Source organism: Giraffa tippelskirchi, chromosome 11 (assembly GCF_054371585.1).
Source record: "Giraffa tippelskirchi isolate mGirTip1 chromosome 11, T2T-mGirTip1v1.2.pri, whole genome shotgun sequence".
Taxonomy (NCBI): Eukaryota; Metazoa; Chordata; class Mammalia; order Artiodactyla; family Giraffidae; genus Giraffa; species Giraffa tippelskirchi.
The window spans coordinates 7694504-7702556 of record NC_137285.1 but is presented as its reverse complement, the minus strand read 5'-3'; the positions used below and the strand labels follow the sequence as shown (position 1 = coordinate 7702556).

Sequence of the window (8053 nt, the reverse complement as noted above, 5' to 3'; positions counted from 1 at the left end):
CCAGGAGCAGGGGTTCTCGGCTTAAAGCCCCACACTTTCCTGTCTAAGGAGCTTGGGCCCCTGGGAAAGCAGGGCTAACTCTGGAGGGGCTTCGTCTTGCCCTCCTTGCCCATGCCCGCTGGGAGGTGCACCCTGGAGAAGCCGCCGCCACCCTGCCTCCACCAGGCTCAGCACAAAGCAGGGGCAGAGCTGGTGCTCCGACTCCAGCTCATCGGAAATGAGATGGAAAACACGGGAGAGTTGGCCTGGGAAGGGGGTGCTCAGGAGCCAGCGCTGGCTCTCTGGGGCTGCAGCACAAAGAGCGGAAACAAGACTCCATTCCTTTGAGCGTGTGAGGACCTACTGTGTGCCTGGCACTGAGCAGGGCCAGGGGGTGGGTGAGAGAGTTAGGAGCCGTCCCCGCCCCCAGAGAGCTCGCTCTCCATCACACAAGCCCTGCAGAGCATCACTTATTTAGGAAGCTCACTGTGTCCCTCCACTCTCACCACCACGGAGCTATGGGTGCTGTTATCACCCCCAAGGAATGTATCTGGAAAATGAAGCCCAGAGAAGGAAAGTGATTTGTCTAAGGTCACACAGCTAGTCTGTGTGGAAGTAGAGAATTACGATTCTTTCCTTTGAATTATACAATTTATTATCAGGTATTGACCTTTTAAAGACAAAACAATCCTTTTGGTCTCCAAATATATTTAGTTTGCTATTTATTAATGTGGCCTCATTAATCTTTCTCTTTCACTGGTGTTTGCTTAGTATAACTTCCAAAATTTTAGTCAAAAATACGTATGTGTACTTATATGTAGACATGTCTTACATATTTATCTAATCTGGATAAAAGCTTTTAAACTCTCATATCAAGCCCATTTAAATTTAGTATAAGTATTTTTATATTCATTTATTTCTACTCTATTTTTACATATTTGTATTTATTTCTACTGCTTTTTTCTATTTGTGCTTACCTCACTCTGAACAAAAGGAGAAGTCTTCAAATCTGATTGCTGTCTTTCTCACCCCATGTGTTACTGTTGTCTAGTAGTTCACTTCTAACTTTTTTTTTTTAACTCCCGATTTGGAGAATACTGTTATTTCATTTGGTGAGTGCTTCATTTCTGTTCACCAGTCTTCACTGAACATCCCGACATCTCAGACTTTATTCTGAGATCATTGCCCCTGTAACTACCTCAGTTTTGTCTTGAAGAATCTTTACTGTTTTCACTGTTACTTGAATACACATTCAGGCCTATAGCTGTACACAAATCTTTTGAATCTTAGCATATGAAGATGTTTCAGTTCCTTTTGGGTCTACTTTCGCTGGTTGTTTTTATAGGGTAAGAACAGCCCTTTCTCATCACTCCCTTTGTTTTTCTTGAGACACACCCTGAATATAGCTCTCCATGGATTTTTAAAGTTATTCACATGCTAGGGTTTTCATCTGGCTGGCTGAGGCTGATATTTTTGTCAAATACAGGAAATGCTCAGCTGTAATTACTTCCAGTGTTTTCTTTCTCCCATTGTCTCCATTTTCTCCTTGGAATAAAAGTGGAAGATGAGCAAAGCTTCTCCCCTTCTGTGTTTCATATTGTTTAACCTCTTTATTTGAACATTCCCTTTCTTTGTATACTGAATTGGGAAAAATATGCCAGACCTATTTCTATGTTTCTTTCTTGACCTATCTCTAATCTTCTTCTATAGCTCATTAAAGGAGTTTTAAATTTTAATTTCTGTATTTTTCACTTCTAGTAGTTCCAGTTGTTTCTTTTAATAAATCTGTCTGGCCATTTCCGATCCCTTGGGTATCTAACTAGACAGGAGAATATAGGTGAATTTTCTAGGTAAAGAACTTTGACCGTGTTTCTACAAGCTGTTGTAGTCCCTTTATACGGTACAGATTTGTGTCCTGGGAGTGGGGTGTGTCTGTGTGTGAGTTTGTGTGGTGCAATTATGCATGTATATTTGTGTGTCTTTCCCCTATATTCCTTTTACACAGCAATATTGCAAGTGTTACCTTTCTCAGTAAAATGTCCCCTCGCCATTGCTTCATGGGTATTTGTATTGGGTATACTGCGACGTCATTCTGAGGCTAACCACCCCGTCTGAGCATTGGTATCTACTACCTGGTACATACATTTCAGTCCACAGTCAGTGTCTGTTCCTGCCAGGACTTAGCTATAGCCCCCCTGGGGCCCCACCGTTAGTCCAGTGTAATCCACTTGCCAACTTTTCTCCTGGGGAATCTGCCCCATGGTCATCAGCCAGACAGAACAGTTCTTGGCATTTTGTGTCTGAGGGTACAAAAGGAGTGTGTGCAGATTCAGTCCATTTCTGTGTTACTACAGTCCATGGACCAAGGAGGCTCCCTCAAACCACCACATTAGCATAGCCACTCATCAGTTCCAGTCATCTTACAAATCTGAAGAATGGTTTTTCTGAAGGGCATTGACATATCCTACTTTAAGTCAGTCTTCCAATTTCCATAGTGATTTACATAGGACCATGCCCCATCTGAGCATCCTTCCAGGAGGCCAGTTTTCCATTGCCTTTTGGCCTGACCATATGGCCAAGCTATTGGTCACCACCCATGCCTCAGTGAAAAACCCAAACATAGGGGCGAATAGATGCAAAATATAGCCCCGTGGAGCTAATTTATTTTTAACTTCTTTGATCAGAGTAATTGTCTTCCAAATAGGAAACTGTTCACCTTGGAACTGTCATCCGAAAGTTAATCTGATCTTTGTTGGTTAATCAAAAGCTGTTTATAGGGCACTGTCCCAAGATCAGTGGCTCCTCGTGTGATCCCAGAGTCAGTCTGGGGAAAATGAGTATACTTGCCCATGGATATGATGCGCAAGTCTATGCAGCTCCCTAACAGCATATTCCTGTGCAAACCATTTCTATTTTATTATGAAACTCATCTGGGCACTTCCTTCTCTGGTAGAGTGTCCCATTTCCATCACCCGAAATACTATGGTATTTTGAGTTTCAAGGTTATTTAATGTCCTTCAGTTGTAGGGCAGAGTTAATTAATGTCTGAGAACAAGAAAGTAATTGTTCCTCATGTGGAAATTTTCTAGTGGTCACTGGGAGGGAATCACAGGGTTTTGCCATAAATCCCAGTGTCTATACTCTACATGGGTCTATTGTACAAAAACATTTGTCTGTACCAACACTTCAACTTCTAATTTATACTCTGTAGCCTCTGATGTTTTACTGCTTCCCATTTAGCAAGTAGGATTGCTTGAAGGGTGTATTTATGTGCCCTTTTTTATAATGTCAGGCAGGGGAAACATTCTCTAGTCAGACCCGGTGTCCATCACCATAATACATTCAGGTAAAACAGACGTGGCCACTTCACACACAGTCTGCATAAAACATTCCAGTTTTCATCCAGACCTTCTGTCTTTATCCTATTCGTTCATGCAGTTCTATTATTTTCTCAGTTTAATTATAGGCTTCATGAGGTCCTGTCTCACCCACAGGTTTGGGTGCTGTACAGTACATGAAGTTCATTTGTCAAGGAGCCTGAGAAACTTCCCTTCCTCCCTCCCAGTCATTCCACTCACTGACATGCGTAAGGCTTTGGGTGTCAGAGCCTTGGGCCTTCCCTTCCTCCCTCCCAGTCATCCCACTCACTGACATGCGTAAGGCTTTGGGTGTCAGAGCCTTGGGCCTTCCCTTCCTCCCTCCCAGTCATCCCACTCACTGACATGCGTAAGGCTTTGGGTGTCAGAGCCTTGGGCCTTCCCTTCCTCCCTCCCAGTCATCCCACTCACTGACATGCGTAAGGCTTTGGGTGTCAGAGCCTTGGGCCTTCCCTTCCTCCCTCCCAGTCATCCCACTCACTGACATGCGTAAGGCTTTGGGTGTCAGAGCCTTGGGCCTTCCCTTCCTCCCTCCCAGTCATCCCACTCACTGACATGCGTAAGGCTTTGGGTGTCAGAGCCTGGGGCCTTCCCTTCCTCCCTCCCAGTCATCCCACTCACTGACATGCGTAAGGCTTTGGGTGTCAGAGCCTGGGGCCTTCCCTTCCTCCCTCCCAGTCATCCCACTCACTGACATGCGTAAGGCTTTGGGTGTCAGAGCCTGGGGCCTTCCCTTCCTCCCTCCCAGTCATCCCACTCACTGACATGCGTAAGGCTTTGGGTGTCAGAGCCTGGGGCCTTCCCTTCCTCCCTCCCAGTCATCCCACTCACTGACATGCGTAAGGCTTTGGGTGTCAGAGCCTGGGGCCTTCCCTTCCTCCCTCCCAGTCATCCCACTCACTGACATGCGTAAGGCTTTGGGTGTCAGAGCCTGGGGCCTTCCCTTCCTCCCTCCCAGTCATCCCACTCACTGACATGCGTAAGGCTTTGGGTGTCAGAGCCTGGGGCCTTCCCTTCCTCCCTCCCAGTCATCCCACTCACTGACATGCGTAAGGCTTTGGGTGTCAGAGCCTGGGGCCTTCCCTTCCTCCCTCCCAGTCATCCCACTCACTGACATGCGTAAGGCTTTGGGTGTCAGAGCCTGGGGCCTTCCCTTCCTCCCTCCCAGTCGTCCCACTCACTGACATGCGTAAGGCTTTGGGTGTCAGAGCCTGGGGCCTTCCCTTCCTCCCTCCCAGTCATCCCACTCACTGACACGCGTAAGGCTTTGGGTGTCAGAGCCTGGGGCCTTCCCTTCCTCCCTCCCAGTCATCCCACTCACTGACATGCGTAAGGCTTTGGGTGTCAGAGCCTGGGGCCTTCCCTTCCTCCCTCCCAGTCGTCCCACTCACTGACATGCGTAAGGCTTTGGGTGTCAGAGCCTGGGGCCTTCCCTTCCTCCCTCCCAGTCGTCCCACTCACTGACATGCGTAAGGCTTTGGGTGTCAGAGCCTGGGGCCTTCCCTTCCTCCCTCCCAGTCGTCCCACTCACTGACATGCGTAAGGCTTTGGGTGTCAGAGCCTGGGGCCTTCCCTTCCTCCCTCCCAGTCGTCCCACTCACTGACATGCGTAAGGCTTTGGGTGTCAGAGCCTGGGGCCTTCCCTTCCTCCCTCCCAGTCATCCCACTCACTGACATGCTAAGGCTTTGGGTGTCAGAGCCTGGGGCCTTCCCTTCCTCCCTCCCAGTCATCCCACTCACTGACACGCGTAAGGCTTTGGGTGTCAGAGCCTGGGGCCTTCCCTTCCTCCCTCCCAGTCATCCCACTCACTGACATGCGTAAGGCTTTGGGTGTCAGAGCCTGGGGCCTTCCCTTCCTCCCTCCCAGTCATCCCACTCACTGACATGCGTAAGGCTTTGGGTGTCAGAGCCTGGGGCCTTCCCTTCCTCCCTCCCAGTCATCCCACTCACTGACATGCGTAAGGCTTTGGGTGTCAGAGCCTGGGGCCTTCCCTTCCTCCCTCCCAGTCGTCCCACTCACTGACACGCGTAAGGCTTTGGGTGTCAGAGCCTGGGGCCTTCCCTTCCTCCCTCCCAGTCATCCCACTCACTGACACGCGTAAGGCTTTGGGTGTCAGAGCCTGGGGCCTTCCCTTCCTCCCTCCCAGTCATCCCACTCACTGACATGCGTAAGGCTTTGGGTGTCAGAGCCTGGGGCCTTCCCTTCCTCCCTCCCAGTCGTCCCACTCACTGACATGCTAAGGCTTTGGGTGTCAGAGCCTGGGGCCTTCCCTTCCTCCCTCCCAGTCGTCCCACTCACTGACATGCGTAAGGCTTTGGGTGTCAGAGCCTGGGGCCTTCCCTTCCTCCCTCCCAGTCATCCCACTCACTGACACGCGTAAGGCTTTGGGTGTCAGAGCCTGGGGCCTTCCCTTCCTCCCTCCCAGTCATCCCACTCACTGACATGCTAAGGCTTTGGGTGTCAGAGCCTGGGGCCTTCCCTTCCTCCCTCCCAGTCATCCCACTCACTGACATGCTAAGGCTTTGGGTGTCAGAGCCTGGGGCCAAGACGCACTGGCCCCTTTGTCTTTATCTGGGTAAGTGCTTCACTGTCATCCCAGCTGACCCCCAGGTGGGTTTCTCATTGTAATCTTTGCCTCCTGGCTTTTAAAATTACTCTGCACTGGGTTAAATAAAGTGGAAAGACATGTTTGAGAACCCATGTCCCCTTGGTCCATTCATCCTTTGATGGTGTTCTATTAAGACTTTTGTTTAAATCCCTTTAATGCCTGCTTTATTCATCCCATTCTCAAACACCGTGCAGAGATTTCCATTCTGCTGGGTTTTGTGCCTTGATTTTCCTTTCTGCTTTTTGCCATCTTTTAAGTCTATTTCTTAATTAGCATCTATAAGACCCATAAGGGGAAACAGACAGAAAAATCTAACATGTTATTTTGGGCTGTTGTTTGATTTGGCAGCAGTTAGGTTACACGGTGTGCCGATGCAAAAGGGGCGCTTTAATCACAGCACTTACCATGCCCTGAGTAAGGATTAAAGTCGTGATTGCCATAAAACCAGTGCAGCACGGCTTGTGTGCAGAGCATTTCAGCTGCTTCATCTGAGGTGCGCCACTTGGCATTTATAGGGGGAGTCAGACAGCCTTTGTCCTCAGGGGAAACAAACTTTGCAGGGCCTTTTATCCAGCCCACAAGGCTAACTGTTCCATTGGCAATAACCTTTGGTGTGTCTGAGTCACGCATTGCCTTCTGTGATTGTTCTTTAGTGATGTGTGTGTCCTGTATCAGACCAGATACACTCTTCCACTCTTCAGCCTTCAAAACCAAAGATGCAGCCCCCACATTTGCCCTCATGGGTTCCATTTCAGCACAGGTGTTTCAGGAAGCTGATGAAAACAACGCAAGAAGTGAAACCACTTCAGACTCCACCCCCTGTTGTCAGTGGTTTCTTGGTGTTGCCATCTTCCTCACCAGGCTGACCTTTTTGATGACCAGAGGTCACCTCTCCCGTCCCACATCTGAGCTTCGTCAGCACCAAGACCTGACCCCAGCACTTTCTTTCCATTCAGTTTCAGCTATCACAGGTGACAGTACCCCCAGGGACTGCATACCTAACTGTTTTCTTATTATTCTACAATTCCTATGCATCCACTGAGGCCCAAACCCCAGGAGCTGGGTATATCATCTCTGAACTCTGTTGTTTACTTTTGAGTAACAGATGGCAGCACAGCTGCTACTTCATACCATGAATGACCTAGTGGCCACCCAAGGATCAAAGGATCCTCTTTGCCTCACCCTCTCATCCTTTCTCTTCCCAAACCGCATGTCTCAGTGAGTCAGGGCCTTGTAGATCCCTCATTTCTGACACAAAATGCTCTGTTTCCTCCCTTTTCTGGGCATACAGTAATACGAATCTGATGTTCACCACACTACCTGGAGTTAGCATCAGACCCCATAGTGGGGGACAGAGTCCCCTACAAGACGGTCCCTCCATCAGAAACCATATGCAATTTGGGGATTCCTAGCCACCCACACTTCTGATGGACTGGCTATATATTTAAGGGTTCCCGCAACCCCTGGGGTACAATAATTCCTGTGAAATAATTCCTAGAACTAAGGGAAGCACTCTCTTTACACTTATAGTTTTATTATAAAGGATACACACAGGTGAGGTCTAAGAGGGTTCTGGATTAAGAGCTTTCATACCCCTTCCTGTGGAGTCCTAACACATCTATCTCCTGCCATGTCTATGTGTTCACCATCTTCGAAGTTGCACTGATCCCAGGTGTCCAGAGATTTTACTGGTGTTTTATTAGGATGTTTTATTATGTAGACTTATGGACCGGGACTTCCCTGTAGCTCAAATGGTAAAGAATCTACCTGCAATGCAGGAGACTTGGGTTCAAGCCTTGGGTTGGGAAGATCCTCTGGAGAAGGAAATGGCAACCCACTCCAGTATTCTTGTCTGGAGAATCCCATGGACAGAGAAGCCTGGAAGGCTACAGTCTGTGGAGTCGCAATGAGTTGGACACGACTGAGCGTTATGTGCCAGGTTATGTAGGCATGATTAATCAAATCATTGGCTAAGTGAAGTCAAACTTCAGCCCACTTCCTTCTGCCAGGAGGTCAGTTTGGCTTGAAGCTTAAAACTATCTAACCCTGCAGTGCAGTTGGCCTTTCACTCCCATCCTCCAGCCATTC

The 8053-nt window shown here is 48.6% G+C and overlaps 1 long non-coding RNA gene across 1 annotated transcript; it reads right to left on the bottom strand.

Annotated features, from left to right (window-relative positions):
- Positions 1 to 906: 906 nt before the first annotated feature.
- Positions 907 to 7810, bottom strand: LOC145526703 (uncharacterized). Its single transcript, XR_014069093.1, has 2 exons — positions 5656 to 7810; positions 907 to 4396 (listed from the first exon to the last, which is right to left on the bottom strand). It is a non-coding gene; the product is annotated as an uncharacterized LOC145526703 (long non-coding RNA).
- Between the last annotated feature and the right edge of the window lie 243 nt (positions 7811 to 8053).